General features: G+C 48.0%; 1 pseudogene; it reads left to right on the forward strand.

Moving 5' to 3' along the window:
- Nucleotides 1-1,050: 1,050 nt before the first annotated feature.
- The window catches only part of LOC138658528 (zinc finger protein 345-like), a 131,498-nt pseudogene continuing 109,538 nt past the window's right edge, over nucleotides 1,051-23,010 (forward strand).

Below are 23,010 nucleotides of genomic sequence, written 5' to 3' on the forward strand. Positions count from 1 at the left end.
CCTGTTCCTCCTTGCACAAATGCTGAAGTAGCGGTCCTGCTACTGGGTTGTTGCCCTCCTACGGCCCCCTCCACGTTTCCTGATGTACTGGACTGTCTCCTGGTAGCAGCTCCAGCCTCTGGACACTACGCTGACAGACACGGCAAACCTCACCACAGCTCGCATTGATGTGCCATCCTGGATGAGCTGCACTACCTGAGCCACTTGTGTGGGTTGTAGAGTCCGTCTCATGCTACCACGAGTGTGAAAGCACAACCAACATTCAAAAGTGACCAAAACATCAGCCAGAAAGCATTGATACTGAGATGTGGTCTGTGGTCTGTGGTCCCCACCTGCAGAACCACTCCTTTATTGAGGGGGTCTTGATAATTGCCAACAATTTCCATCTGTTATCTTTTCCATTTGCACAACACTAAGTGAAATTGATTGTCAGTCAGTGTTGCTTCCTAAGTGGAGAGTTTGATTTCACAGAAGTTTGATTTACTTGGAGTTATATTCTGTTGTTTAAGTGTTCCCTTTGTTTTTTTTAGCAGTGTATATATACTGTATATAGCTATACTATGTGTATATTTCTATTCTATCTATTCTATTGTACGCTGCATCTGCCAGGTTTTAATAATCTAATATATATATATATATGTTTTGAAGATAATTTGGTTTTAAAACGATGTGTACAGTTGCATTTTACAATGCGATTTTAACATGAGCTGTTACACAGAGAGACCTGCTGTATGTAAAACCTCATGTTAAAATTGCATTGCATACTCATGTTCAGTGGAAAAATCGCACAGCACTTGTCCCTTTTTTCAGTCCGGATATCAGACCGTTTTTTTTTTCTCACAAATGGGTATGAGCCCTCAGGCAGAGAATAACATGAAGTCTGAAGAGTCACATACTATACACAGCAGGTGATCGGGGTCTGCTCCAGGGTCCTGATACCCCCACAAGGTCTAAAAGGCGTCAACCACAGGTCCTTCACCACCTCTCTCTTGAGCCCCGCCCCCTGATCACATGACAGTGACGTCACCACAGGTCCTTCAGCTCTCCGTGCAGCAGCTCCGTCCTGGTTGTGTGCAGCTCGTGTTCTCTGGTGTCAGCCAGCAGCAGATTTCCCGCCATTCCGGTGAGATTACAGGAGGGTTTGGTGGAGTTTTGGTGTGTTGAGGTAGCCCTTTCCAAGGAGAGCTAATTTTGGTCGAGATTTAAACTATCTCCAAATCTGCCATTTTTGATTTAAAATTAAAATGAAATAAAATAAATACGATGCATCGAAGGCGAGAAAATACACAGCCGGTGTCTGTCCGTGTCCGATCCTTGTCTGGTCTCAGATCCCGGTCACAAGTCTTTATTACATCACAGAGATGAGAGAGCGGGAGGAATGGCTTCTTACATCACAGAGATGAGAGAGCGGGAGGAATGGCTTCTTACATCACAGAGATGAGAGAGCGGGAGGAATGGCTTCTTACATCACAGAGATGAGAGAGCGGGAGGAATGGCTTCTTACATCACAGAGATGAGAGAGCGGGAGGAATGGCCTCTTACATTACAGAGATGAGAGAGCGGGAGGAATGGCTTCTTACATTACAGAGATGAGAGAGCGGGAGGAATGGCTTCTTACATTACAGAGATGAGAGAGCGGGAGGAATGGCCTCTTACATCACAGAGATGAGAGCGGGAGGAATGGCTTCTTACATTACAGAGATGAGAGAGCGGGAGGAATGGCCTCTTACATTACAGAGATGAGAGAGCGGGAGGAATGGCTTCTTACATCACAGAGATGAGAGAGCGGGAGGAATGGCTTCTTACATCACAGAGATGAGAGAGCGGGAGGAATGGCTTCTTACATCACAGAGATGAGAGCGGGAGGAATGGCTTCTTACATCACAGAGATGAGAGAGCGGGAGGAATGGCCTCTTACATTACAGAGATGAGAGAGCGGGAGGAATGGCTTCTTACATCACAGAGATGAGAGAGCGGGAGGAATGGCTTCTTACATCACAGAGATGAGAGAGCGGGAGGAATGGCTTCTTACATTACAGAGATGAGAGAGCGGGAGGAATGGCTTCTTACATCACAGAGATGAGAGCGGGAGGAATGGCCTCTTACATCACAGAGATGAGAGCGGGAGGAATGGCTTCTTACATCACAGAGATGAGAGAGCGGGAGGAATGGCCTCTTACATTACAGAGATGAGAGAGCGGGAGGAATGGCTTCTTACATTACAGAGATGAGAGAGCGGGAGGAATGGCTTCTTACATCACAGAGATGAGAGAGCGGGAGGAATGGCCTCTTACATCACAGAGATGAGAGCGGGAGGAATGGCTTCTTACATCACAGAGATGAGAGAGCGGGAGGAATGGCCTCTTACATTACAGAGATGAGAGAGCGGGAGGAATGGCTTCTTACATCACAGAGATGAGAGAGCGGGAGGAATGGCTTCTTACATCACAGAGATGAGAGAGCGGGAGGAATGGCTTCTTACATTACAGAGATGAGAGAGCGGGAGGAATGGCTTCTTACATCACAGAGATGAGAGCGGGAGGAATGGCCTCTTACATTACAGAGATGAGAGCGGGAGGAATGGCTTCTTACATCACAGAGATGAGAGAGCGGGAGGAATGGCCTCTTACATTACAGAGATGAGAGAGCGGGAGGAATGGCTTCTTACATTACAGAGATGAGAGAGCGGGAGGAATGGCTTCTTACATTACAGAGATGAGAGCGGGAGGAATGGCTCCTTACATTACAGAGATGAGAGAGCGGGAGGAATGGCTTCTTACATTACAGAGATGAGAGAGCGGGAGGAATGGCTTCTTACATTACAGAGATGAGAGAGCGGGAGGAATGGCTTCTTACATCACAGAGATGAGAGAGTGGGAGGAATGACTTCTTACATCACAGAGATGAGAGAGCGGGAGGAATGGCTTCTTACATCACAGAGATGAGAGAGCGGGAGGAATGGCCTCTTACATTACAGAGATGAGAGAGCGGGAGGAATGACTTCTTACATCACAGAGATGAGAGAGCGGGAGGAATGGCTTCTTACATCACAGAGATGAGAGAGCGGGAGGAATGGCTTCTTACATTACAGAGATGAGAGAGCGGGAGGAATGGCTTCTTACATTACAGAGATGAGAGAGCGGGAGGAATGGCTCCTTACATTACAGAGATGAGAGAGCGGGAGGAATGGCTTCTTACATCACAGAGATGAGAGCGGGAGGAATGGCTTCTTATATTACAGAGATGAGAGAGCGGGAGGAATGGCTTCTTACATTACAGAGATGAGAGAGCGGGAGGAATGACTTCTTACATCACAGAGATGAGAGAGCGGGAGGAATGGCTCCTTACATTACAGAGATGAGAGAGCGGGAGGAATGGCTTCTTACATTACAGAGATGAGAGAGCGGGAGGAATGGCTTCTTACATCACAGAGATGAGAGCGGGAGGAATGGCTTCTTACATCACAGAGATGAGAGAGCGGGAGGAATGGCTTCTTACATCACAGAGATGAGAGCGGGAGGAATGGCTTCTTACATCACAGAGATGAGAGAGCGGGAGGAATGGCTTCTTACATCACAGAGATGAGAGAGCGGGAGGAATGGCTTCTTACATTACAGAGATGAGAGAGCTGGAGGAATGCCTTCTTACATTACAGAGATGAGAGAGCGGGAGGAATGGCTTCTTACATCACAGAGATGAGAGAGTGGGAGGAATGGCTTCTTACATTACAGAGATGAGAGAGCGGGAGGAATGGCTTCTTACATTACAGAGATGAGAGAGCTGGAGGAATGCCTTCTTACATTACAGAGATGAGAGAGCGGGAGGAATGGCTTCTTACATCACAGAGATGAGAGAGTGGGAGGAATGGCTTCTTACATCACAGAGATGAGAGAGCGGGAGGAATGGCTTCTTACATCACAGAGATGAGAGAGCGGGAGGAATGGCTTCTTACATTACAGAGATGAGAGAGCGGGAGGAATGGCTTCTTACATTACAGAGATGAGAGAGCGGGAGGAATGGCTTCTTACATCACAGAGATGAGAGAGCGGGAGGAATGGCTTCTTACATTACAGAGATGAGAGAGCGGGAGGAATGGCTTCTTACATTACAGAGATGAGAGAGTGGGAGGAATGGCTTCTTACATCACAGAGATGAGAGAGTGGGAGGAATGGCTTCTTACATCACAGAGATGAGAGAGCGGGAGGAATGGCTTCTTACATCACAGAGATGAGAGAGCGGGAGGAATGGCTTCTTACATTACAGAGATGAGAGAGCGGGAGGAATGGCTTCTTACATTACAGAGATGAGAGAGTGGGAGGAATGGCTTCTTACATCACAGAGATGAGAGAGCGGGAGGAATGGCTTCTTACATCACAGAGATGAGAGAGCGGGAGGAATGGCTTCTTACATTACAGAGATGAGAGAGCGGGAGGAATGGCTTCTTACATTACAGAGATGAGAGAGCGGGAGGAATGGCTTCTTACATCACAGAGATGAGAGCGGGAGGAATGGCTTCTTACATTACAGAGATGAGAGAGTGGGAGGAATGGCTTCTTACATCACAAAGATGAGAGAGCGGGAGGAATGGCTTCTTATATCACAGAGATGAGAGAGTGGGAGGAATGGCTTCTTACATTACAGAGATGAGAGAGCGGGAGGAATAGCTTCTTACATCACAGAGATGAGAGAGCGGGAGGAATGGCTTCTTACATCACAGAGATGAGAGCGGGAGGAATGGCTTCTTACATTACAGAGATGAGAGAGTGGGAGGAATGGCTTCTTACATTACAGAGATGAGAGAGCGGGAGGAATGGCTCCTTACATCACAGAGATGAGAGCGGGAGGAATGGCTTCTTACATCACAGAGATGAGAGAGCGGGAGGAATGGCTTCTTACATCACAGAGATGAGAGAGCGGGAGGAATGGCTTCTTACATCACAGAGATGAGAGAGCGGGAGGAATGGCTTCTTACATTACAGAGATGAGAGAGCGGGAGGAATGGCTTCTTACATTACAGAGATGAGAGAGCGGGAGGAATGGCTTCTTACATTACAGAGATGAGAGAGCGGGAGGAATGGCTTCTTACATTACAGAGATGAGAGAGCGGGAGGAATGGCTTCTTACATCACAAAGATGAGAGAGCGGGAGGAATGGCTTCTTACATCACAGAGATGAGAGCGGGAGGAATGGCTTCTTACATTACAGAGATGAGAGAGCGGGAGGAATGGCTTCTTACATCACAGAGATGAGAGAGCGGGAGGAATGGCTTCTTACATCACAGAGATGAGAGAGCGGGAGGAATGGCTTCTTACATCACAGAGATGAGAGAGCGGGAGGAATGGCTTCTTACATTACAGAGATGAGAGAGCGGGAGGAATGGCTTCTTACATCACAGAGATGAGAGCGGGAGGAATGGCTTCTTACATCACAGAGATGAGAGAGCGGGAGGAATGGCTTCTTACATTACAGAGATGAGCGAGTGGGAGGAATGGCTTCTTACATTACAGAGATGAGAGAGTGGGAGGAATGGCTTCTTACATCACAGAGATGAGAGAGCGGGAGGAATGGCTTCTTACATTACAGAGATGAGAGAGCGGGAGGAATGGCTTGTTACATCACAGAGATGAGAGAGTGGGAGGAATGGCTTCTTACATTACAGAGATGAGAGAGCGGGAGGAATGGCTTCTTACATCACAGAGATGAGAGAGCGGGAGGAATGGCTTCTTACATCACAGAGATGAGCGAGTGGGAGGAATGGCTTCTTACATTACAGAGATGAGAGAGCGGGAGGAATGGCCTCTTACATTACAGAGATGAGAGAGCGGGAGGAATGGCTTCTTACATTACAGAGATGAGAGAGCGGGAGGAATGGCTTCTTACATCACAGAGATGAGAGCGGGAGGAATGGCTTCTTACATCACAGAGATGAGAGAGCGGGAGGAATGGCTTCTTACATCACAGAGATGAGCGAGTGGGAGGAATGGCTTCTTACATTACAGAGATGAGAGAGTGGGAGGAATGGCTTCTTACATCACAGAGATGAGAGAGCGGGAGGAATGGCTTCTTACATCACAGAGATGAGAGAGCGGGAGGAATGGCCTCTTACATCACAGAGATGAGAGAGTGGGAGGAATGGCCTCTTACATTACAGAGATGAGAGAGTGGGAGGAATGGCTCCTTACATTACAGAGATGAGAGAGCGGGAGGAATGGCTTGTTACATCACAGAGATGAGAGAGTGGGAGGAATGGCTTCTTACATTACAGAGATGAGAGAGCGGGAGGAATGGCTTCTTACATCACAGAGATGAGAGAGCGGGAGGAATGGCTTCTTACATTACAGAGATGAGAGAGCGGGAGGAATGGCTTCTTACATCACAGAGATGAGAGAGCGGGAGGAATGGCTTCTTACATCACAGAGATGAGAGAGCGGGAGGAATGGCCTCTTACATTACAGAGATGAGAGCGGGAGGAATGGCTTCTTACATCACAGAGATGAGAGAGCGGGAGGAATGGCTTGTTACATCACAGAGATGAGAGAGTGGGAGGAATGGCTTCTTACATTACAGAGATGAGAGAGCGGGAGGAATGGCTTCTTACATTACAGAGATGAGAGATTGGGAGGAATGGCTTCTTACATCACAGAGATGAGAGTGGGAGGAATGGCTTCTTACATCACAGAGATGAGAGAGTGGGAGGAATGGCTTCTTACATTACAGAGATGAGAGAGTGGGAGGAATGGCTTGTTACATCACAGAGATGAGCGAGCGGGAGGAATGGCTTCTTACATTACAGAGATGAGAGAGCGGGAGGAATGGCTTCTTACATCACAGAGATGAGAGAGCGGGAGGAATGGCTTCTTACATCACAGAGATGAGAGAGCGGGAGGAATGGCTTCTTACATCACAGAGATGAGAGAGCGGGAGGAATGGCTTCTTACATCACAGAGATGAGAGAGCGGGAGGAATGGCTTCTTACATCACAGAGATGAGAGAGCGGGAGGAATGGCTTGTTACATCACAGAGATGAGCGAGCGGGAGGAATGGCTTCTTACATCACAGAGATGAGAGAGCGGGAGGAATGGCTTCTTACATCACAGAGATGAGAGAGGGAGGAATGGCTTCTTACATCACAGAGATGAGAGAGCGGGAGGAATGGCCTCTTACATCACAGAGATGAGAGAGCGGGAGGAATGGCTTCTTACATTACAGAGATGAGAGAGCGGGAGGAATGGCTTCTTACATTACAGAGATGAGAGAGCGGGAGGAATGGCTTCTTACATTACAGAGATGAGAGAGCGGGAGGAATGGCTTCTTACATCACAGAGATGAGAGAGGAGAGCGGGAGGAATGGCTTCTTACATCACAGAGATGAGAGAGCGGGAGGAATGGCTTCTTACATCACAGAGATGAGAGAGCGGGAGGAATGGCTTCTTACATCACAGAGATGAGAGAGCGGGAGGAATGGCTTCTTACATCACAGAGATGAGAGAGCGGGAGGAATGGCTTGTTACATCACAGAGATGAGCGAGCGGGAGGAATGGCTTCTTACATCACAGAGATGAGAGAGCGGGAGGAATGGCTTCTTACATCACAGAGATGAGAGAGGGGGAGGAATGGCTTCTTACATCACAGAGATGAGAGTGGGAGGAATGGCTTCTTACATCACAGAGATGAGAGAGCGGGAGGAATGGCCTCTTACATCACAGAGATGAGAGAGCGGGAGGAATGGCTTCTTACATTACAGAGATGAGAGAGCGGGAGGAATGGCTTCTTACATTACAGAGATGAGAGAGCGGGAGGAATGGCTTCTTACATTACAGAGATGAGAGAGCGGGAGGAATGGCTTCTTACATCACAGAGATGAGAGAGGGGGAGGAATGGCTTCTTACATCACAGAGATGAGAGTGGGAGGAATGGCTTCTTACATCACAGAGATGAGAGAGCGGGAGGAATGGCCTCTTACATCACAGAGATGAGAGAGCGGGAGGAATGGCTTCTTACATTACAGAGATGAGAGAGCGGGAGGAATGGCTTCTTACATCACAGAGATGAGCGAGTGGGAGGAATGGCTTCTTACATTACAGAGATGAGAGAGCGGGAGGAATGGCCTCTTACATTACAGAGATGAGAGAGCGGGAGGAATGGCTTCTTACATTACAGAGATGAGAGAGCGGGAGGAATGGCTTCTTACATCACAGAGATGAGAGCGGGAGGAATGGCTTCTTACATCACAGAGATGAGAGAGCGGGAGGAATGGCTTCTTACATCACAGAGATGAGCGAGTGGGAGGAATGGCTTCTTACATTACAGAGATGAGAGAGTGGGAGGAATGGCTTCTTACATCACAGAGATGAGAGAGCGGGAGGAATGGCTTCTTACATTACAGAGATGAGAGAGCGGGAGGAATGGCTTGTTACATCACAGAGATGAGAGAGTGGGAGGAATGGCTTCTTACATTACAGAGATGAGAGAGCGGGAGGAATGGCTTCTTACATCACAGAGATGAGAGAGCGGGAGGAATGGCTTCTTACATTACAGAGATGAGAGAGCGGGAGGAATGGCTTCTTACATCACAGAGATGAGAGAGCGGGAGGAATGGCTTCTTACATCACAGAGATGAGAGAGCGGGAGGAATGGCCTCTTACATTACAGAGATGAGAGCGGGAGGAATGGCTTCTTACATCACAGAGATGAGAGAGCGGGAGGAATGGCTTGTTACATCACAGAGATGAGAGAGTGGGAGGAATGGCTTCTTACATTACAGAGATGAGAGAGCGGGAGGAATGGCTTCTTACATTACAGAGATGAGAGAGTGGGAGGAATGGCTTCTTACATCACAGAGATGAGAGTGGGAGGAATGGCTTCTTACATCACAGAGATGAGAGAGTGGGAGGAATGGCTTCTTACATTACAGAGATGAGAGAGTGGGAGGAATGGCTTGTTACATCACAGAGATGAGCGAGCGGGAGGAATGGCTTCTTACATTACAGAGATGAGAGAGCGGGAGGAATGGCTTCTTACATCACAGAGATGAGAGAGCGGGAGGAATGGCTTCTTACATCACAGAGATGAGAGAGCGGGAGGAATGGCTTCTTACATCACAGAGATGAGAGAGCGGGAGGAATGGCTTCTTACATCACAGAGATGAGAGAGCGGGAGGAATGGCTTCTTACATCACAGAGATGAGAGAGCGGGAGGAATGGCTTGTTACATCACAGAGATGAGCGAGCGGGAGGAATGGCTTCTTACATCACAGAGATGAGAGAGCGGGAGGAATGGCTTCTTACATCACAGAGATGAGAGAGGGAGGAATGGCTTCTTACATCACAGAGATGAGAGAGCGGGAGGAATGGCCTCTTACATCACAGAGATGAGAGAGCGGGAGGAATGGCTTCTTACATTACAGAGATGAGAGAGCGGGAGGAATGGCTTCTTACATTACAGAGATGAGAGAGCGGGAGGAATGGCTTCTTACATTACAGAGATGAGAGAGCGGGAGGAATGGCTTCTTACATCACAGAGATGAGAGAGGAGAGCGGGAGGAATGGCTTCTTACATCACAGAGATGAGAGAGCGGGAGGAATGGCTTCTTACATCACAGAGATGAGAGAGCGGGAGGAATGGCTTCTTACATCACAGAGATGAGAGAGCGGGAGGAATGGCTTGTTACATCACAGAGATGAGCGAGCGGGAGGAATGGCTTCTTACATCACAGAGATGAGAGAGCGGGAGGAATGGCTTCTTACATCACAGAGATGAGAGAGGGGGAGGAATGGCTTCTTACATCACAGAGATGAGAGTGGGAGGAATGGCTTCTTACATCACAGAGATGAGAGAGCGGGAGGAATGGCCTCTTACATCACAGAGATGAGAGAGCGGGAGGAATGGCTTCTTACATTACAGAGATGAGAGAGCGGGAGGAATGGCTTCTTACATTACAGAGATGAGAGAGCGGGAGGAATGGCTTCTTACATCACAGAGATGAGAGAGCGGGAGGAATGGCTTCTTACATCACAGAGATGAGAGAGGAGAGCGGGAGGAATGGCTTCTTACATCACAGAGATGAGAGAGCGGGAGGAATGGCTTCTTACATCACAGAGATGAGAGAGCGGGAGGAATGGCTTCTTACATCACAGAGATGAGAGAGCGGGAGGAATGGCTTGTTACATCACAGAGATGAGCGAGCGGGAGGAATGGCTTCTTACATCACAGAGATGAGAGAGCGGGAGGAATGGCTTCTTACATCACAGAGATGAGAGAGGGGGAGGAATGGCTTCTTACATCACAGAGATGAGAGTGGGAGGAATGGCTTCTTACATCACAGAGATGAGAGAGCGGGAGGAATGGCCTCTTACATCACAGAGATGAGAGAGCGGGAGGAATGGCTTCTTACATTACAGAGATGAGAGAGCGGGAGGAATGGCTTCTTACATTACAGAGATGAGAGAGCGGGAGGAATGGCTTCTTACATTACAGAGATGAGAGAGCGGGAGGAATGGCTTCTTACATCACAGAGATGAGAGAGGAGAGCGGGAGGAATGGCTTCTTACATCACAGAGATGAGAGAGCGGGAGGAATGGCTTCTTACATTACAGAGATGAGAGAGTGGGAGGAATGGCTTCTTACATTACAGAGATTACCTGAGGGAGGAGAGATTTACGGTGGGAAAAAACAAACTTCAGACTGGTTCTATCCTCATCTATAGTATCAGAGACAGACGATTGTGTAACACACGGACCCCTCTATAAAGAGACACCGCCCGGTGTTATTGCTTTTATGAATAACACTTATAAAGCGAATACTAAATACAGAATTGTCACAGATATAATAATATAATAGAGCAAAGTATAAATATTTCCCATAACAATTCCTCCTTTTTATTATTACAGACATTTATCCATCAGATACTTCCCCGTGCTATGAGAGCCTGGAGAGGACGAATCCCGGTCAGTGACTGATACCATGTCTGTAAATCTCGTCATAACAAATATACCAGTTCTAGCGGTCACATACAGTAGTAATACCAACATTTATGTACTGACAGGGTAAATGAGTATACTCTTATTCCCTATCTCCACTATATGAGGTCAACCATTCCGGGAGATTGTCTGCAGCTTGCTTATATAGGGAATGTTTGGGGACAGCATTTATATCCAGGTCACCATACAGTAGTATGAAGGTAGCAGGCGTGAGGTGTCCTAAGGTGCAGGTTCCTTCTACACCCCGGAGAAGCCATTCATAGTCCTGGTGACCACATACTACACATAAATCCTCAGGCGGTATGCAGGGTACGAAGTCAGTGGGGCTCTCAAGACAACTTATACAAGTCATAAGTTCTTGCATTGGAGGTTTGACATGGATCGCCCCCAGGCGCAGGGCAATGGGGTACTCGGTACCGGGTCCTTCGGTCCCTTCTGTCAGGGGATGTCACGGTGGCCCGACCCGGTCCGTGGCCCTGCTAAGGGGCGCCCAATTAAAAGTGATGTAAGTTTGTCAAGTGTTCGTGACGCCACCTGTGGTATTCGGTCAGGGTGACCTACGCTGCTTAGGGGTCCACTGGGGTGAAGTTATGGCAGCTAGATGGAATACCTTCCCACAGGTTAAGTGTTTCCCCAGGGCTTCCCAGTAGTGTAGATGTTGATGGTGGGCGATGCGAGACGCGGTGAATAACGAGGACACAGTGGGTGCAGTCTCTTTACCTTTACTGGAGGCTTCAGGATCCACAGTCCGGGGTACCAGGTTACAGGGTCGGCATAGTCTGGTTGGTCTGATGGCAATTCCAGAGTCCCCTGAGCCAGGTGGAAATCAGTAGCCTTCCCTTTGCGCACAGTAACGTAGTAGGTCCCTACTTGCATTAGCTCCTAATAGGGTCCTCACTCTTGTTACTCTTCTCCTGTCCCCCAGATAGATAGGACAAAACCCGTATGATGGTGGGGGCCTGAGGCTATTTTATAGGGACCCTAGTGTCGCCCCTCCTCTGCGTTGCCACCTTGTCTGCTTAGACTCTTAGGTCAGACAGCCAGCTTGGAACTGACTGCCCTGCCGGTCTCTGAAGTAAAGCATAGTGTCTACTACTACCTCGGTGCTCCGGCCACTGGTACTGCGCTTCAGGGGGAGGCAGCCTGCTTCTAGCTGGTCTCCCACTGATTTGTTACTCCTGTTGCTACGACTTCGTTTTTCACTCACTACGACACGTTTCCCTTCTTGTCCTTTCCTAGGAGGCTGCCGCAATCAGGTGCAGGCGCAGCTCCTTGTGCCTTCTGTCCTCCTCCTCAGACCGTAGTCTGGATCTGACTGGGCCTTGCTCCAGCCAGCTCGACCTGGAGACCTTTCTCGCTAGTCTCCAGCCAGGAACTCCTCTCTCCTCGTTCTGCCTCTCTTTCTAACCAACCCACCAGTTTTACCCTAATGTGAGGAGTGGCCTAGTAGATAGAACCCTTAGCTCCCCCTGGTGGACTGTTGTGTGAAATGTGTGTGTGGCTGTTATACCTGGCAGGGTTTAACTCCTTTGGTGCCATCAGACGTAACATCACTCCCCCTGGTGGGAGAGCAACATCACTGCAACGACCAGGACTCTGGGGCGCTGCATAACCAAGTGTGATTGTTTTGTAATCCGACCTCATTCCTTCGGCATGTCAGAATTAAAAAGGGAAATCAAATGGGTCAAGTTGTTCACAAGTCTGGGCAGAATCTGTAAACCACAACTCAATATTGTCCAAATATCCATGGGAATTTCCTGAAAATATCTTTCCCCACAATATACAGACATGCTCTCACACCTGTCCTAGTCCTCCTTTAGTACCTCATTGTGAGTTAGAGTGTGAGTGAGGGCCGGGGCTGTAGTCGTGGCTGAGTTTCTGTACTTTAACTCGCCCTGGTCTCCCGTCACATGAATATAGTGCCCCCACTGCAGCATACTTTCCGCTTCATCTTCTGCACCGTTAGGGCCCTATCAGGCTGGCTGAAGATCCACTGCTGCTGTTGTTCCATATAAAGACACAGAGTCCGTTTCAAACTTCAAATGCAAAATTTACTCTTATGTGTTCGCAGCACATCCATTTTCGTTACAGCATCAGATTCCACACTACACACTTCCTCTTTCCCTGTACTCTTCTCCCTGTCACACAGCACGTGCCCGGGTCAGACCATATCATACGCTTCCTCAGCGTCCTCCCTGTTCAGACTCTCTGCGCTTGGGGATTCCTTCAGCCATGTCGCCCTGGATCTGAGGGCATCAGCCTGTGCAATGATCTGCCACATGGTGAGCAACCTACCCTTCGGTACTGCTGTGACTTCTCCTGCAGCTCCATTTTTTACTACTCCTGTCTCTGCTGCTGTTCTGGCCTATTGGCCCTGGATGGCTGGGCTTTTCTCGTGGCAGCATTATGTGGCCACTGTGCAGTGCCGGCCATTAAGCCCGTCGGGACTGTCTGGGCAGTCAGGCCCTCCTGAGCTGTTCAGTCTCCCTAAAATCAGGAAATGCTTTCCCTCTTATTCACAGTGGCCCCTTCTAGATTTTAACTATTCCTTAGACTAGTTTCCTATTCCTACTATGCTATGTACACTATAATGCCCAATTTAGTGGCCAGAAAGGGGCAATGCACTTTCCATATAGCAGATAACAGGTGGCATAAATATATTACTTATGAGCATGTAACAAACAGGTAATAAACACTATATACGTAGTGACATCAATATATGTACATTCTTAAACATATTACAAAATATACATGAGGGAGGAGAATCACACGACCCCGGTACACCCCTTACGAGAGCAATGGATGCAATTGTGATCAGCATAGTCCAAAGGGGCAGGTCATCATCTTTGCTGCTGCTGGGACACAGGGCCTTTTTCAGTGGCTGGCATGGATCCAAGTGTCTTTGCCTTGGAGTTTGATAGAAGTGGCAATTGTCAGTAGGATGTGAAATGGCTCTCTGTATGTGGGTTCCAGTGGTCTCCTCATGTGTCTCTTGATCACGACCCAGTCTCGTGGTACCAGTGTGTGTGTTATGAGTAACAGTCAGATGTTTGTGCAACTCCAAGACATATTCAGTGAGGGAACTGTATTAGGAGGCCTGCAACTGCTGCAGGAAATACAACCCTGTCTTAGGGACACGACCAAACATTATTTCATACAGGGACAGCTTCTCTCTACCCCTAGGTGTGGTCCTTACTGAATGCAATGGTAACCAATCTACCAAGAACCAGTGTTTCTTCCATGCCCTTCTGGATTTTTAATTTCAGAGTACCATTATGGTGTTCGACCTTCCCACTACTTTGTGAGTCTAGGGAACATGGAAAACCGGCTCTATCTCAAAAGTGACCATGATTTGTTTAATCAGTTCTTAAAGTGAAGTGTGTGCCTTTGTCACTCCCTATAGTTTGGGCACCCCATATCTACAAACCACTTCACGAATCAATTTAATGTATAAACTTTAATCATGTCCCAAAGCTTCAGTTCATCTTGGGAAGAGATCAATTTATATTAGGACATATTCTTAAGTACCTTCCTTAGGTCGCTGTATGTAGTCCACCTGCAGTCTCTGAAACGGGTAATCTGGTCTTGGTGTGCATTTCTGTTGGACTCGAATAGGTCTTTATGTTTTGCACAGACGAGACATACTTTGTAGCCGCATTTGTGCACCACTTGTGTAGCACCACTGCGCACATCACACCCTTTGAGTTGTGCACTGGGAAAATGTGCTAGGGCAGCCATTATAGGGAACAGGCAGCGTGGCAGGCAAGTCCGGGTGTTCACCTGCCATACCACTGACAATGACTATGCTGCACCTGCGTAGACCCATGCGCTCTGTCCGTGTGGAGGACCTGGGTCTGGAAGACCTGCAGCAGTTTGTGATCAATGGCCACTGGGGCCGGTGTGGTGACAGTGCTTCCCGCACTTCCGATTACTGAGTCCCCTGTGGTAGCTGCGTCAGCTATGGCCGGTGTGTAAGCAGGTTACGGGATACAGTAACGCAGAGAATGCAGAGCAAGGATTAACAATAATGCAATTCAATTGTAACAAGAGGGAACTCCTCGTGGGTAGGCAAAAGTTAATAAACAATGAGATTGTAATATAACACAACAGTCCTGTGAGCAAACTGCACATATTGTGACTCCTTTGTTCCTGAGCCGCATGCAGTCCGATGAGGGTTGTAGTACTGGCAACAGCTGGCATGAAGTCCTCAGTAGTCACTCTCCAATAAATGATAAAGCTTCTGGTGCAACGTGCAGTCACCGGTTCTGCCTGTTGAGCCCCTACTCCATTGATCTGTAAAGTGGCAACAGATAAGGCCGTTGAAGTCTCATTCCAGGGCGCACTCCACCGCATGCCTGTCAGCAAAGAGGAATACAGTTTCCGCTCCAGCTCCTGGCACTCGCTTCTCAATGCGAGCACCACACACTGTCTGGCTGTGCGCACGATGCTCTGCACATTCACTGATGCTGCGGAGCCCTCACATGTCCCAGCTTCGCACTCTCCCTCTGTCTGCAGAGTGCGGCACACACCTGTCTCTCCTCTCTGCCGGCAGGAAACTGCACTGCTTTACCGAGCTTCCTGTTCTCTCACTGGTACCGCCACGCCCCCCTCTTAACAGGTCAGGGGCCATGTACCATTTCCCATTCTTTCCCTCTGGCAACACTGGACACAGCCTTGACAGTTCCGGACCAGCATTGTGCAGGCACCCGCAGACCGGACTTCCTCCTTACACTCCCGTCTTCCTTTAATTCGCCATTCCACGGGCGAGAGTTCTTTCATCAAACTTTCACATTCTTCTACTCTTTGAATGATTCGTTGTCAGAAAAATTGGTCTTGTTTATAGCGAATGAGAGGTACTCCCACTGTCGCCTGCTCTGACCGACGTAGTTCAGGTTGACTGATAGGAAGTGAGAGAACATTTTGGTCCGATTAACTCATTGGCTCTGTAACTTCAGGCCTGGGCACTTCGATGCTCACTTTCCAGGGGATGAGGAACGGTGAATTATCCAGATCTGGGAGCTAGGCAAGTATCTCTTCTTAATCACAGTCAAGAATTGTTAGAGTAGGTATTTCAGTAATGTCCAGCGCCCTTCTTCTTCCTCAGGAACCTGCGATAGACAGGGCCACAACATACTGTGATGGACTATTCAGGTAGGTGCCCCTTCTCGTTGGGGTTGGATTTTATACACCGGCCCGTCGGAACCTAATGTCCGCTTCACACGGTACGGGGTTTTCTCCCATCGAGGTTCCAGTTTTCCCCGAGGCTGCCTGTCCCAGACCAATACCTGATCTCCTGCCCTTAGAGCTGTCCCTCAGATAGTCTGTGTCTCATGATGTTGGAGTTCTCAGAACTTTGTCTGCATCAGCCAATGGAGAGTCTGTAGCTGATGTCGATGTTCCCACACCCAGGAAGACACCCCCGTCCGTGGGTAGTCTTCTTCTAGATCCAACTCCAGCTCTGTGATCTCCCGTCCCTTTTGCCCCAAACAGCAGGGTGTACTGAGTGTATGCTGTGGTGCTGTGCTCTCGATTATTGTACACCCAGACCAATTCAGCCACAAATTCAGGCCACCAGATCTTCCAATTTTCCTCCAATGTTCATAACATCTGGATCAACGTTCGGTTGAAACGCTAGCAGGCTCCATTCCTCTGAGGATGGTAGGGTGTAGTCCTTGACTTCTCGATCCGGTACAAACGATGTAGCTCTTTTTTCACCCGACTTGGAAACAAGCACCTTGATCAGAATGGATTCTCTTTGGGCAGCCGTACACCCAGATGAAGTCTCGGCAAATGGCCTGCGCTGCTCATTCAGCCGTCTGGTTCCAGGTCGGAGTCACGACGGCAAACTTGGTGAAGTGATAAGGTCATCAACAGACAATGTTCATACCCGAGGTGTGCCGGGCCAATGGTTAAGTAGTCGATCATCAGTAAGGCTACGTTCACACTAGCGTTGTGCGCCGCTGCGTCGGCGACGCAATGCACAACGCACGCAAAAACGCACGCAAAAACGCTGCGTTTTGCGACGCATGCGTCGTTTTTTGCCGAAAATCGGATGCAAGAAAAATGCAACTTGTTGCGTTTTCTTGGTCCGACGCTTGCGGCAAAAAAGACGCATGCGTCGCACAACGCAACAAACAAAAACGCATGCGTCCCCATGTTAAATATAGGGGCGCATGACGCGTGCGTCGCCCGACGCTAACCCGACGCACACTAGCATAACGCTAGTGTGAACGTAGCCTAACTCTAGAGGAGCAGAAGTAACTATAGTCTGTGTTGGGGTCCTTTGTTCTGGATGTTGGGTCAGTTCGCAGCTGCGACATTTTTGACATGCCTCTTTGATCGCAATCTTCAATTGAGGGTGATATACTAGCTTCTGTAATCACTGGAACATCTTCTCCAGACCAAAGTGAGCCCCTCTCTCATGGGCCTCCACCACCACTGTACTGATCAACTTCTCTGGGAGCACCACTTGCCAAGTGACCCCCAACTCCCTGACTAGCTGAACCCTGCGGTATAGTAATCCATCCTTTAACTGGAGCTTCTCCCACTGCCTAAGATTCTGCAGAGCCCCTGGAGTCAGAGCGTCAATCTTGCTGGCTGGGAAGTTGTTTCAGGGCCACCCACTGTCTTAGCTAAGCCAGTTCTTTGTCTGCTTGCTGGAGCTGCACTCAGTCATCCTGAGGTCATCCCAGCACCCGTTCTACAGATGTCTCTTTGATCTGTTCCTGCGTCACCACCAGCGTTCTGGCAAGGTCCCGAAAACCAGGAATCTTTTCTGCCTCCAACTCTTTGTCTCGGTCATGTACCGGTCACTCATGGGTCACTCTCGAAAGGACATCTCGGTTCCCCACTGATAGGCGATCTTGTACTGATACTTCGCCATGCGGGCCACCCATCGTTGTTCCAAGGCTCCTAATTTCGCATTATCCATATGGGTGAGGGCATTGTTATCAGTGCGCATCAAGACTTCGGACCCCGATAGATATTCTGCAAACTTCTCAGTCATCGCCCACACCTGTGCCAGCAGTTCCAGCTTGAAGGAGCTGTAATTGCCTGGGTTTGTTCCAAGTCATGAAGAGACGGCTCGTGTAGGCTATCACTCCCTCCTTTCCTTCCTGCTTTTGTGATAGAACGGCCCCCATGCCATGTAGACTTCCATCGGTGTGAAGAATTAAGGGCTGGGAGAAATTCACTTAGGCAAGAATTGAGGCCTCAGTCAGGGCCATTTTTAAAGCTTTAAAGGCTTCTTCCTGGCTGCTTCCCCATTGAATAGATCAGCAGCAGATTAGCAATATGAGTGAAATTCTTTACAAACTTTCAGTAGTACCCAGTGAGCCCCAGGAAGGCCCAGACATCTTTCAATGTTTTTGGGGTGGGCCAATCTTGCACAGCTGCTATCTTCTCACACGTAGTTTACACTCCCTCAGAGGATACAACGTGTCCCAGGTACTCAATTTTTTCGCGGAAAAGATTAAATTTTTGAGGCTTCACGTTCAGGCCATGGGTCTACAACCGGCACAACACTTGCTCCAGCCGCCGAAGATGCTCCTCAAAAGGTGGCCCCATAAACGATGATATGCATCGAAGTTCAAGACCCCCAGGCATCTTTCCATTGATCACTGAAATGTCCCAGGAGCTTAAGTCAGGCCAAAGGGCATTCTGTTGAACTCGAACAATCCCATGGGTAGTATGAACGCCGTCTTCGGCCAGTCGTGCTCAGCCATGGGCACCTGCCAGTACCCACTGGCCAGATCCAAGGACAAAAAATACTTCGCCTTTCTCAAGGCGGACAATGATTCCTCAATTCTGGGCAATGGGTAGGAGTCCTGCACCGTACAAGCATTCAATCATCTGTAGTCGATGCAGAAACGCAGAGTCCGTCTTTCTTCTGAACTAGAACAATAGGATCTGCCCACGGGCTCTGACTCTCCCGTATGACTCTGCTCTGCAGCATGTGTGCCAACATTTCTTTCACTTCCTTCTACATCTGAGGAGGGTTCTGCCGGTATCTTTCCCAAATCAGTGCAGCACTTCCTGTGGGTATTCTTTGGGTCATGGCGGTAGTGCACCTGAAGTCATCTTCTTGATGAGCAAAAACATCCTGGTAGCGCTCCAGTACAGCTTCCACCTGTTGTACCTGTTGTGGTGAGAGTCCCGTCAATTCGGCCCGCATCTGTTCTAAGATACGATGGCCCTCCTTCATGCTTTTAGGTGGGAGTTCGGGTGTCATTGTAACAGCTAAATTCCATGGGTCTCCTTGCATTACTGCCAACTGCACGGCCTCCGGATGTACCAATTTTTCCAGCATTCCCAGTACCTGAGCCACTTCACTCCTAGGTGGGAGGGTGAGATTATCTTCTTCCAGGTTGACGCACCCCACCATAACGTTACCATCATGGATTGTAGCTAAAGTCCAAGCAATGAGGAGTCCTGGGGGTACCTGATCTATCGATGTCAGTCACACAATCCACACTGCAGTCACTGGCACAGTGCACTTATTGGTCACTCAAAAATTATTCAGTCCAACATCAAAGGATCCTCACAGTTTACAGAAATATCATTCCAGCCATGACAGTCATATACACAATGAAGACAACATATAACAATCCTTCGACTCCTGAAATATTATACTTGTCACTTTATCCAATTTAATTCGACAATTGTTAGTTATACATCTAAAGACACACTGAAGCATATAATAGACAACAAATTATCTTATAACTCTATAAATTCAGTCATACACAAAAAATCCAAACAATGGCAGAGGTTTGATAAGAATGGTCTTGTAGGACTACTACGTACCCATCTCGGAACACCAGAAAGCACTGAAACTTTGTAAGACAAAGGGCTACTCACCGTGGGGTCCAGTGTTATGAAAGGTACCACAATGGACATAGAGGTCAGTGCACATACAGTGACCTGGCAATAACCCAAAAAACAAGAACGAGCTCTGAGATGTGGGAACTCTGTTGACCGCAATCCCTAATCCTAACCAACCACACTAGAGGCAGCCGTGGATTGCGCCTAACGCTGCCTATGCAACTCGGCATGGCCTGAGAAACTGGCTAGCCTGAAGATAGAAAATAAGCCTACCTTGCCTCAGAGAAATACCCCAAAGGAAAAGGCAGCCCCCACATATAATGACTGTGAGTTAAGATGAAAAGACAAACGTAGAGATGAAATAGACTTAGCAAAGTGAGGCCCAACTTTCTGAACAGAGCGAGGATAGGAAAGGTAACTTTGTGGTCAACACAAAACCCTACAAAAACCACACAAAGGCGACAAAAAGACCCTCCATACCGAACTAACGGCACGGAGGTACACCCTCTGCGTCCCAGAGCTTCCAGCAAGCAGAAAAAACAAATAAACAAGCTGGACAGAAAAAAAACAGCAAGCAAATAGCAAAGAGGAACTTAGCTATGCAGAGCAGCAGGCCACAGGAACGATACAGGAGGAAACAGGTCCAATACTAGAACATTGACTGGAAGCCAGGATCAAAACACTAGGTGGAGTTAAAAAGGGTAGCACCTAACGACTTCACCATATCACCTGAGGAAGGAAACTCAGAAGCCGCAGTACCACTTTCCTCCACCAACGGAAGCTCACAGAGAGAATCAGCCGAAGTACCACTTGTGACCACAAGAGGGAGCTCTGTTGTGGGTTCTGTTTTTGGGCTCCCTCTGGTGGTTACTGATGGTACTGGGTGACTTGTGTTCTCTGCGGTCTCTGGTGTCCACCTGTTCCATCAGGTTATGGGTGTTTCCTATTTAACCTGGCTGTTTTGTCATTTCCTCGCCGGCTATCAATGTAATCAGCGTGTCTGTTTGCCTTTGCTCCCTGCGTCTGTTATCTTCTGGACGAGCTAAGTTTTGATTTTCCTGTTCTATGTTTTGCTTACTTTTTGTCTTAGTCCAGCTTGCTGTTATGTGACTCCTTGCTGCTGGTTGCTCTAGTGGGCTGAAATTACTCCTCATGTTCCATGAGTTGGCACATGAGTTCAAGTAATTTCAGGATGGTTTTTTGAAGGGTTTTTCGCTGACCGCGCAGTTCACTTTTGTATCCTCTGCTATCTAGCTTTAGCGGGCCTCATTTTGCTGATTCTGTTTTCATTTCTACGTTTGTGCTTTCCTCTCATTTCACCGTTATTACATGTGGGGGGCTGCTATTTCTGTGGGGTGTTTCTCTGGAGGCAAGTGAGGTCTGTGTTTCTTCTTATAGGGGAAGCTAGTCCTTCGGCTGGTGCGAGACGTCTAGGAATCATCGTAGGCACGTTCCCCGGCTACTGCTAGTTGTGTGTGTAGGTTCAGGATCGCGGTCAGCTCAGGTTCCATCACCCTAGAGCTTGTTTTTGTTTTTCTGCTTGTCCTTTTGTGATCCCCTGCCATTGGGATCATGATAGTATAGCCGGCCATAAAAAATAAAAATTGGTCATCGTTTTGGCTGAAGTAGGAGGAAAAGTAGTCTGAGGTTATTTTTTTTTTCTTCTCTTTCCTCCTCAGTGTGTGCTGCCTAGCCTTAATTGCAGCTTGATTGCTTTTTTCCTCCTCTTAATCCTTGAATGGCTCTGACTTTAGCTGTTAATCATGGACGTCCAGAGTTTGGCTTCCAGCCTGAATAATCTTGCTGCTAAGGTTCAAAATATATAAGATTTTGTTGTACATACGCCTATGTCTGAACCTAGAATTCCTGTCCCAGAGTTTTTTTCTGGAGATAGATCTAGTTTTCTGAATTTTAGGAATAATTGTAAGTTGTTTCTTTCCTTGAAATCTCGCTCCTCTGGAGACCCTGCTCAGCAGGTCAAGATTGTTATATCTTTCCTGCGGGGTGATCCTCAGAATTGGGCATTTGCATTGGCACCAGGGGATCCTGCGTTGCTCAATGTGGATGCGTTTTTTCTGGCATTGGGTTTGCTCTATGAGGAACCTAACCTAGAGATTCAGGCTGAAAAAGCTTTATTGGCTCTTTCTCAGGGGCAAGATGAAGCAGAAATATATTGTCAGAAATTTCGGAAATGGTCGGTCCTTACTCAGTGGAATGAGTGCGCTCTGGCTGCAAAATTCAGAGATGGTCTTTCTGAGGCCATTAAAGATGTTATGGTGGGGTTCCCGGCGCCTACAGGTCTGAATGAGTCCATGACTATGGCTATTCAGATTGATCGGCGTTTACGGGAGCGCAAACCTGTGCACCATTTGGCGGTGTCTTCTGAACAGGTACCTGAGATAATGCAATGTGATAGAATTCAGTCCAGAAGTGAACGGCAAAATTATAGGCGGAAAAATGGTTTGTGTTTTTATTGTGGTGATTCAGCTCATGTTATATCAGCATGCTCTAAACGCACAAAAAAGGTTGATAAGTCTGTTGCCATTGGTACTTTACAGTCTAAGTTCATTCTGTCTGTGACGCTGATTTGTTCATTATCATCCATTTCCGTCGATGCCTATGTGGATTCAGGCGCTGAGTCTTATGGATTGGTCATTTGCCAATCACTGTGGGTTTAGTCTGGAACCTCTGGAAGTTCCTATTCCTTTAAAAGGAATTGACTCTACACCTTTGGCTATGAATAAACCTCAGTACTGGACACAAGTGACCATGCGTATGACTCCCGTTCATCAGGAGGTGATTCGCTTCCTGGTGCTGTATAATTTACATGATGTCTTAGTGCTTGGTCTGCCATGGTTACAAACTCATAACCCAGTCCTGGACTGGAAAACAATGTCTGTGTTAAGCTGGGGATGTCAGGGGGTTCATGATGATGCATCTTCGATTTCTATCGCTTCATCTACTCCTTCTGAGGTTCCGGTATTTTTGTCTGATTATCGGGATGTTTTTGAGGAGCCTAAGCTCAGTTCGCTTCCTCCTCACAGGGATTGCGATTGTGCTATAGATTTGATTCCTGGCAGTAAGTTCCCGAAAGGTCGTTTGTTCAATCTGTCAGTGCCAGAGCATACTGCTATGTGGAATTATATTAAGGAGTCCTTGGAAAAGGGACATATCCGTCCATCTTCGTCCCCTTTGGGAGCAGGTTTTTTTT

Source organism: Ranitomeya imitator, chromosome 1 (assembly GCF_032444005.1).
Source record: "Ranitomeya imitator isolate aRanImi1 chromosome 1, aRanImi1.pri, whole genome shotgun sequence".
NCBI classification, from domain to species: Eukaryota; Metazoa; Chordata; class Amphibia; order Anura; family Dendrobatidae; genus Ranitomeya; species Ranitomeya imitator.